This window comes from Manduca sexta, chromosome 19, assembly GCF_014839805.1.
Source record: "Manduca sexta isolate Smith_Timp_Sample1 chromosome 19, JHU_Msex_v1.0, whole genome shotgun sequence".
Taxonomy (NCBI): domain Eukaryota; kingdom Metazoa; phylum Arthropoda; class Insecta; order Lepidoptera; family Sphingidae; genus Manduca; species Manduca sexta.
This window is the reverse complement of record NC_051133.1, coordinates 14761688-14772155: the sequence shown is the minus strand read 5'-3', so window position 1 is coordinate 14772155 and position 10468 is coordinate 14761688.

Below are 10468 nucleotides of genomic sequence, written 5' to 3'. Positions count from 1 at the left end.
CCGCGTGAATGAGTTTTCCGGAATACAGCTATATATTTTCCCGATATAAAAAGTAGCCTATAACTTTCCCAGGGTTTTAAGCTATCTCCATACCAAATTTCATAAAAATCCGTTCAGAAGATTTTGAGAAAATCGAAAACATACAGACAGACAAAAAAGGGGACTTTGTCTTATAACATGTATAGATGTTATAGAAAATTATTTTTGTTCAGTAAAACTGGCTTCGCTAGATCTTTATTTCTGGAATATAAGTACATTCTATATCATTCATGACAGTGGACCCGTCTGTTTATCGAAAATTATAATCAATCTACAGTTCCATAGTACTCTTATAAACGTTTTGGAAAACGCACCAACACCGTGCTATTATATTAGGATTCAGGATAGTCCATCCACCTATCTATCCTAGATAAATGGATAATAGGAACATCTCGAACTAAACTATTACTCAACTCATACACGAGCTCTTTGGCTTACACACTAATTCGGAAACATCGAATAGACACACAATGTTGATATTATTGTACGTCATTACCACCGGTATTTTCTCTTATCACTGATGATGACAATTACATCTGATTCCTGCGTGTACACAAATATATTGCTAGATGAAAGTTTACACGTTCCCTACTCACGATCATGGAGTTGCTTCATGTCAGTTAATTACAGATAAAAAGCATGCTTACAGGTTCAGGTAAGCAAAAACATTTGCAGAAGTCAACATCCACGAGAAATTTTTCCCTTTAAAAAATCTTTGTCTGCAACTTGCAATATTGCCGCGAGTGTAAATGCATCTGGAAGTTCTTGCGTAATATATCGCAAGAAGTTACTGTTCTAAACTTTGCATTAAGTCTTAACTGTCGACAACTATGACTTGAGAATCGTGACTCCATAGTTCATGTGTATCACGATAAAGATTCTGGGTGTACAAAAAAACTATTGGCACATCGACGTGACCTGTTCCATCTAAACATCGCTAGTTATGACATTTTTCCATATAACAATACGTAAATTGGCCTGTTTTCGCGGAAAAACAAGAAACCCACTGACACATATCCCGGTTTTCTAAATGTTTTCCCGAGCGCGGGGTGGGATGCGGGCCAAATTTCATCTCTCCCCACTACCCCGACGTCAAATACATACAAGCGATGTTACATGCACTGTTTGCCGAAATTGCATAAGTTTGAGCTTTCCCTTGGCGATGAATCATATCGGTTTAGGAAGTCGATAGACCTAGGTCGCGTGCGGCTGACTTGTGCAAACTACTGTTTAAGTTATGGGCGAATGGCGGTTAGAATTTTGAACTGGTATTAATTATGTGTTAATACGTCATTATAAAATTATTTCTGCAATAATTCTTTCCTTCAAAGTTTGTTTTAAAGTGATCGCTTTAAATGATAGAGCGCGTGTAGTCTTTTGGTGTGATTTTTCTAGTGGTGTAGGGTTCAGAGAGCAGTCAAAACGTCCAGCGTGTTATAACATATGAACAGTAACTGACAACGCCCTGACAACTCCGAAGCCCCGTTGATGGACTTGTGATCTGTCTGTTTCCCAGACACATTTCCACCGCAGTTTATATGCAGCTCTGTGTGGCTACACATAAATGAGAATTAAAAAAACCTGACTAAAACATACGTATATTGAAACATTTGCATGACTATATATTATCAAAATGTTCAATCTTGAAATCGTAACGTGCTTTTCGTATTAACGAATAAATTAACCTATATTTCTGTTACACTATAAGATGCCAAATAAATTCAATGAATGATTCCAATCCCTTTATTTATATCTTACTAAGAATAAACTAATTACCAATAAGTCACCAGGAAACGAATTAAATATAATTCTGATGATTCAATTTCGCTATCTGAAGATTATTTGATAAGCTATTGTGATTTTTTATTAGAGTTGGCCGATATTCAACAATTATAACAAAGTTTATCTAAATTTTACTTATTTAACGATATAAACGATATCCATTGTACCTTGAGCTTTGGTGGATTAGAGTCTATTTGACGTTATCCGTATATTTCTGTGAACGTATTTCATAAAACAATTATACCAATAACGCTGCGTCACATCGCTTGTATCATGACACAATATTCAAATCTTCTTGCATAAGGAACAAGGCGGTTGATATTGCATAGCACGGCGCCCGTCAGCGCGGCCGGTTCGATCTAATGCTATGATCCAATCGAACATGTTTATGACAGATGCTGTTTGAACGAATTACATGTGTAATGCACTATTAATTCACTTTTTATTATTCAATGTTTAATTAAACACTGTTTTGTTTTTCTGTTATGTGATTAGTTACATAATTTGACAGGTTCATTACTATCTAAAGCTGTTTAGTGTAAGCTTTATTGTAAGATGCATAAGCTACAATGTTAGTATATATTTTAGTTCCACATTGCAAGACAGTAACAATTCCATTGTCATTTGCATAAATATCTTAAACGCGTAAGTGCAAAATAAACTCCCAAAATTCTCCCAACGTAAGCTATTTCAAGCTTAGTTCTCGTATTATTTCAGCTCCGCAGTCATAAAGGCATTGGGTTTGGATTTCAGCTCACGTACGAACCTATACTCCGCGAAATACATTCTGTATAAAATACTTGAATAAGGATTGAGTGTTAGTGCGCTCCTTTCAGCTCGGGTCACTAGGGCAAGTCGCTGACGCCGTCTCCCCCCGCAGCCAGGCGCCCCGGCACCCTCCCCTTGCGACTGCGACCAGTAACTAGCGACTAGTGACGTCACTGCGCCGCGACGCCCGCATAAAGTTCCAGCCTGTAACCGAGCCAACACACCGATCACTTAACTGCAGTTCTGGAGTGGTTCGCTGTTTTCTACTTTCGTTTTCAACCCAGTTTCACAGTTGTTATTGGGTTAAAGTAGCGAGATTACGCCTTTGGTCGAGACAGGGGTGTTCGTTTTAATTAAAAAGGTTGCTGTTGCTGATGGACTTCTAGAAGTTCGTGATCTTGACTTGAGTATTATGTCGATTTACAGAGATCGAGCGGGAAGCATTCGATAATCATGGAATTGTCCGTATTTTAGTCCTTAAGGCCTCAGGGCTGATGTCTGTAAATGAAGTTCTAAGCGCTTCACCGTCACTAATTTATGCTAGCTGAGCATCACATGATTTCCGGGGGCCCCGCCACCTTTTTCCTTTCCTGACCTATATAGGTGTTATAGGTGTCTATGGGAGGTAGAGATCACATAACATCAGTAACCTTAGCACGAATATTTTGCGCTTAAGATAGAGTTTTTAAACTTGAGGGGTGTATGTAAATTTGAAAACCGAACGTTTGTTTGTCAAAAAAATCCTTTTAAATTTTGCGCTATAGTTACAGTTTAAAAGTAAGTTATCAAATAAAATGAACATCTACGTTCCGTTTTCAAATTTACATACGTCAGTTACGTTTAAGTATACCTATAGCGCGAATTATTCGTGCTATGGGTACAGGCAACCCATTTGCTCGTTTGCCGTTCTATGCTACAAACCACGCACTATATAAAATTGAAAAAAATCTCATTAATATTTTAATACGGTCGGCGGTAATGAGAGTGCGCCGGTAATGAATTATTGGTCGTGTGGGTGTCGCTAACGACATTGGTTTGAAATCTAAACGCAACATGGAAGGGTTGCTAGCTCTTTCGGATCATAGTCCGATTGGATAAGACCACTTTTGTGTCTATTTTTGTCGCTATGCAGTATTGTAGTAGTATCGTATGGACCACGGAAAATTTCACTTAATCGTTGGCTTTCGTTGAGATATCGTACGTCTATCTCGTCTCATCATTCTGTATCATAAAACAGAAGATATAAGAAGCATGTTTAATAACATAAATAATGAAATCGAAATTTAATCTGGCCCAAATTCCCCACTATGGTGTAGACACCTTTAGATTCAGTTCACAAACGGTGCTAGCTAGAGATTACCCCAACGAACAAACTTACAAATGTAGAAACGTACAAACTTTACCCCTTTGTATAGTGTAGTTTGGATCGCTTGGATGTTTCTAACGACATTATTGATTGCACGCGAGTTAATGCACCCTAAACGCGGCGACACTGGTGCACAGGTGTGTATTAAGGCGACAGAAATGGGATGACGGGGCCTTACTATTATTATCACATAATGAAACGAATACACTATTATGAATGGCTTGTGGATGGAGTGATAGTATCTATTTCCATGTTTGTACATAATGCTGATTATAACTGAAATTAAATATAAAAATAATACAGTTAGAAAATAATAAATGATTATCTCAGGCAGCATATTGGCGTGTGTAATCCCCAATACGATCCCCAGTAACAAACTGGCTGGAATGTCTTAAACCGGAACACAAACTCGCACAATACTGCTTGGAGATAGAAATAGACATTGTAATTCACTCAGACTTCTACCGCGTACCAAATAAATGAATGAATACGCGACTGACAAAATTATCAACATTGTCAAACTTCCGTACATTAACATTGAAGGTTCCGTCCGTAACATCCGCATTGCTGTTTGTAACCTTATACTTACGTGGATATTAATGGTTGTATTTGTTTATTTCACTGCAAGCAATCATCGGTATTGAATTTGATATCAATGATTTTGTAATTGTTTTTTTTTCTGACTAATGGCAAATGTGAAATTCGATCTAGTTGTTCAAAATATATTAGAACTATGCAATTTGAACAATGTGTCAACGAAACATGACAATTGAATAGTTATATTCAAATCAAAATAATCAGTAAACATATTTTTACGTGAAATCCTGAATTAGGTTTTAATTGGAGAAAAGCCTTTTAGTCACAGAAGGAGTACACTTGATTATTGAATAAAAGACAAAATACTAACATAAAATAGTATTTACTATCTTCGGCTCTAGTCTCAGCCATTGTTAAGTAATGCTTCCGAGCTTAAAAATAGACTACAATACTCAAGAATAATGTAACTTCCTACTATGATATTAGTTCCAGATATAATTACGTTCAAAGCAACAGACTCAATAATATTCATATCACAGTATACATAATGGCGGGCTTTTCTTTTTTACTATAACATTCGCGACATTGCTACAAATTTATTCCTAGAAAAGGAATTAATTTATAAAATGAGATATGTGCAATGTATTATGGAGACGATTGACCGAAGTCTTGCGTTAATTGATGCAAAGCGACGTTTAATGAACCGAAGAAAACTGGGACGCGGTGTTATTGTTTGTTTCGGGTTTTTGTTCTATTTTTTCAACAAGCGTTTGGTACTTTTAGTTATTCTGAATGTGGTAAATGTTGTATCTATCGGGTCCAGTAATGATTGTTCTTTAAGTATTTTAATAAAAATATAAAATACACCAATTACTTTATCACATTGCCTAATTTTGCATAACTAATCATAACTATTTATTTTTTACACACATTAAAAACCTTTTATAAACCGCATAATTAGTCCGCTTGTACCACGTATAAAAGTTAAAAATAAAACCGTACAATCAATTACAATACCTACTCATGATTTGCTGCATTATGTTAATAACAATCTCGATCAACTCAATTTTGTGATCTAATTTTACTGCGATAATTTACTCGGAGTGCGGGGGGCGTGCCTCACAGGTGGCCCCCTCGATACGTGTCTTACATCCGGCTCACTTGCGGGTACTCCACACGATTGGGTTATAGATGCCGCGCAAATTGGCTGCGGTGTCTTGTACTACATTTATAATAATGCAGGTTTTATGTAAGAATTGAATGAAAATATGTATTTTTTTTTTCGTGAGGAAACCTACACGTCTGATAAGTTCTCCATAGGAATTTCGAAGGTGTGTGGAGTCTACCAATCCGCACTAGGCCAGCGTGGTGGACTAAGGCCTAATCCCTCTCAGTAGTAGAGGAGGCCCGTGCTCAGCAGTGGGCAAATATATAATACAGGGCTGATATTATTATTATTATGTAGTTTTTTTGCCGAAATGCTTGCAGCTACACAAAGTACGGGTCGATTGATGGCAAATGATCACTACCGAGATATGAGCGATGTATTGTGACAGGTGTTAAGAGAGTTTTTTGAAGGTGGAATGGTGATTTAGCACGCCGAGGCTATTGGATTTTAAGTAACTCTGATAATGACGAAATGTGGTCAAGCAAAGATGTGACTTTACCTGTCTATTATACAATGGTGCCAAACTAGCCCAATAAACTGGCTATGTCTAGTTCAGGTACCCCCGGAAAATCTAGTTTTAAGGATATAATAGTTTTATTAAAAAATGTTTTAAATAGAATTATGTCTCTGTTACTCTATTTTTTCAATAAACGGTTATGTTTTAAAATTAAAAAAAATAGCCTAGGCCCCCCATATATGGATTTATATGGACCTCTGTCGTCCGAAATACACTGATTTATAATTATTATATGGTATAGAGTGTAGGTAAAATGGGTAACCACGTGACTACAATGAGATCATGTTTATATCCTCAAAACAGAAGTGCAAATACTGCACTCACATTTCACCATCCATCCCATTACATAATAGGTGCCGTAATAGGTGCAAAAATGTCGCCATATCAGGCATTAACTTAAATCCAAGTGTATAGGTGGTTCTTTCATAAACCACACTTTTAATATAGAAATCATTTTGTTCTGATGGGTCTTCATTTTACGCTTTGCTGCGTTCAGGCGTTTCTTTACGTGGTCGATGCGGTCTCGACTCTCAACCGTGATATTATCTTGGAAAAAAGTAACCACAAAATGTAATCTAATGACTTGTCAGCAGTAAAATGATTCGTCACATAAAAAAAACCTGCTGGTCGAACGTTTATTACAATAAAAAAAATTGTTTACGCTACGCATGTTTTGAAAAATGTATATTGCTTCATACTTCTCGTCAGCTATTTATAATTCGATAATCATTATGTGAATTTCATAATGAAATAGTAATATTCATTATAAGTTTTAGAATAAAATAATATGAATTTACATTTCGTACGAGTCCCGTTACCCTGTATTTATTTATCTGTTTATTTTGTCTACTGTTGCATTTACAATAAGTCTAGAAAGTAATTATAAGAAAAATTAAGTATAATAAATTATATATTCATAAATATATGTGTTAATACTAACTATATTACTAATATGTATAAAGCTGAAGAGTTTGTTTGAACCCGCTTTTCTCAAGAACTACTAAACCGATTTCGTTTTTATTTTCACTAATAGGAAGCTACATTACTCCTGAGTGTTATACACTACGTTTTATCCTGGAAAAACTTTTTCACGTGAGTGGAACCGCAGACAAAAGTTAGTTTCTATAAAAGTCGCATACCGAAATATTTATATCAATTCCACGTGCGTTACATAATAGTAGCACTCTTATTTTGTACCCCCTGTATAATGCCTTCCGAGTAATATTTTACTCTATTTACAATGAATATTTAAAAAAGGCCTACAAGTTCCGATGTTGACGTATTAAAGTAATGATTTATTAAGCAGTTGGTCATGCAGGCTGATAATATTACACCGTATTAGTGTTGATATAAAAATGTTATATTTTACGTAAGCAACCGAAACAAATTGCTCACATTAATAGTCCACCAGTAAGTTTACGAGAAATATATTTTTTGCATTCCGCCCTTCCATATTTTTTGCGTTTATTCCATTCAGAATGGTTATTAGTTTGAGAGTCTTGGACCATAGTATAGAGGAAAAAAGTAATAGAGTCGTGTTGATGCTTGATTTTTATATAGATATCGGCGATTATATGTATAAGTTTATCTATACATATTATAAAACAAAGTCCCCTTTTCTGTCTATCTATATGTTATCGATTTTCTCAAAATTTACTGAACTGATTTTTATGAAATTAAGTATGGAGATAGCTTAAGACCCTGGGAAGGTTATAGAGTACTTTCTATCCCGGGAAAATATATAGCGGGACCTTTAACCCGGAAAACTACTTCACGCAGGCGAAGCCGCGAGCCAAAATTAGTTTGTTTATAAAAGACACTGCTGGCCAATGAATAAACAGTTTACTTTCAATGACACCTTCAAATTTCTGAGAAAAAGTATCTTTTTTCCTATACATTCAACATTTACACAATAAGACACTTGTTGGTTACTGTTAGAAAACCACTGAACGATGTAATGTATTTTGAACAACAGAATGGTCTAACAAATTCATAATAATTGAACTTTCACAAATCATTTGTCTAAAGAATCGTGTTAACCCTACAAATCTTTCCCACTTATCGCCAGTCTTCGGACTAACCTCCATAACGCCGTAACAGCGAGAATTATCTAAAATCCGATCAAAGCCACGTCCGCCCGCTAGTTAAATCCATAATTCAACATCGTGGCGGTCGGTCAGCTGGTATTAACTCAGGTAACAGGTACTCGGCACAAAAACATCGCACACGAATCGACGTCGCGTCGCCTTAACGTAAAAACCGAGCCTTATAAAACCGGAGTGGTTATTCCGAAAATCGAAGTTGGAGAGATTAGCTGTCGTATTTGCGTAAACGAATGTAGCGATATTTAAATAAATAAAATGCCATATTCATCACAGGCGGACATAATAACGCTTATGATAACTCAAGGTACATGAGAATATTTAATTATTACTCCAATTAAATCGCTTATATAACTACAGACATTTTATATTGGACATAAAATAAATGAAAGAGTACAAAGTAAACAAAGAAAATAACTCGGGCTGGTAGGAAAGAAGAAATAAAAAGGTGTATATAATCTTAATAAAAATAAAGGGAAGAACGCGTCGCCATCCTCAACGGTGAGGACTGTAAAGGCCCTAACCTAGTTAAGCTGTCAGCTTTTCACTAGCTACCTAAGTGATGACTACCCGAAGACGAAAGGCAGAAAGACTGCGCGTTTTTTAAATAAGTTTTTTATTTAAATATCCAGCGAGTAACACATTTGTCTTTTCCTAATTAATTTGCATCAGAAAGTGGCTATAAAAGATACTGTTATACTATGTTTTTTTATTGCTTAGAATGAGTAGTTCATGCTCTCTATATCAAAACAAAATGCGAAAATACTCTTTCGAGTTTCGGAATAGGCACTCAGGTACGGATACACGGATTATTGGGTGTACCACTTAGATTTACAATGGTGCAGTTTTTGTCTTGGACCGCTTTTTTGCTTGCCTGACCCAACCCTGATCACTCTTTCATTTGTGTGATAACCAAATATGAACACACAGCACACAGCGTTTTATGTTACTTAACAATACTTTGTTATTATTAAATACGCGTTTAATAGTATTCTGGTCTACAAGAAATGCCGTTTAGTTTGATGATTGTCATTTGCTAAAAATGCTCCTATATTTTCACCCGCTTTTGGACTTCACCCGTTTGGGACTTTTGAGGAAAATAAGGGATTTCTCGAGTCCTCGGCAATGTAACCGACCGTAGTTACAAATATAATTTGCTATTTTAAAGCTAGCGCTCTACTTCTGTGAAGCTGTAATTACCATTTTAGTAAAGCCATTCCATTTTTCTTCCCGACAAAAGTATATAGCATCGAAGCTTAGTATGTAACTGTTTCATACCGCAAGAAAGTTGCAACTTATACGTTACAGTAAATGGAGGTATTGCTTATTCAACCTGTTACTCCCGTAATACCTGGGTACTGATCTTTTTCCAATTCACACAGTGCTTCAAAACGGTATCTTATTCTTCGTATAGTAAACAATCGTATTGTTTATCTATCCTTGTCTCTCCAACCTTAAACTTATTGTCTCGTTCAGTTCCCGTATTATGAATGTAGCCGTAATGAGAGCTTAATTGTAAACAGTCTCGACTTTCCCAAGATATTGTTTCATTGACCCCGATCGTGTTTTTTTTCTTGAATAATTGTTAATTACGTAATTGTGTTGCAACTTTTTGGTATCAGTGGTTGGCCTCGGCGAATTCAGGGTCGCCGAGCGGGCGAGAGTTTACGATTGTGGTATCGTAAAGAATTTGTCAGCCATTGTTATTATCTGGAATACTGCCGCTGCTTTAGACGATAATCATAGTTCTAATACATGGGATTGGATTTTCACAGAAACTATTGAAGTAAGGCGGGTCGTGCGTTTCTGCAATATGTTTGTAAACGCGTATAGCTTTGACATTGCTGTGGAATATGGCCAGATGAAGGAAGGAATTTAGATGAAACAGATCTTTTTTAATTGCCGACCATTCTAACAACATGAGTTGGTAGATTTCACGTACCTTTGACATTGATTTTATGGTGAACAGTTTCTCACGATGTTCGCTTTTAATATACGAATAAAACTTGACAATGAATAGCCACATAATACCAAAAATCAGAAGGATTTTCTCTGGGAATGAATACGAGGCCATAATTGGGCTCCTTGTTCTATTTTGATACAACATTATGCATTATTAAGTTAACATTACGTGGTTTACATCAAACATTGTAGTCAGTCTCATAGTAAATGATGAGAATATTTTTATG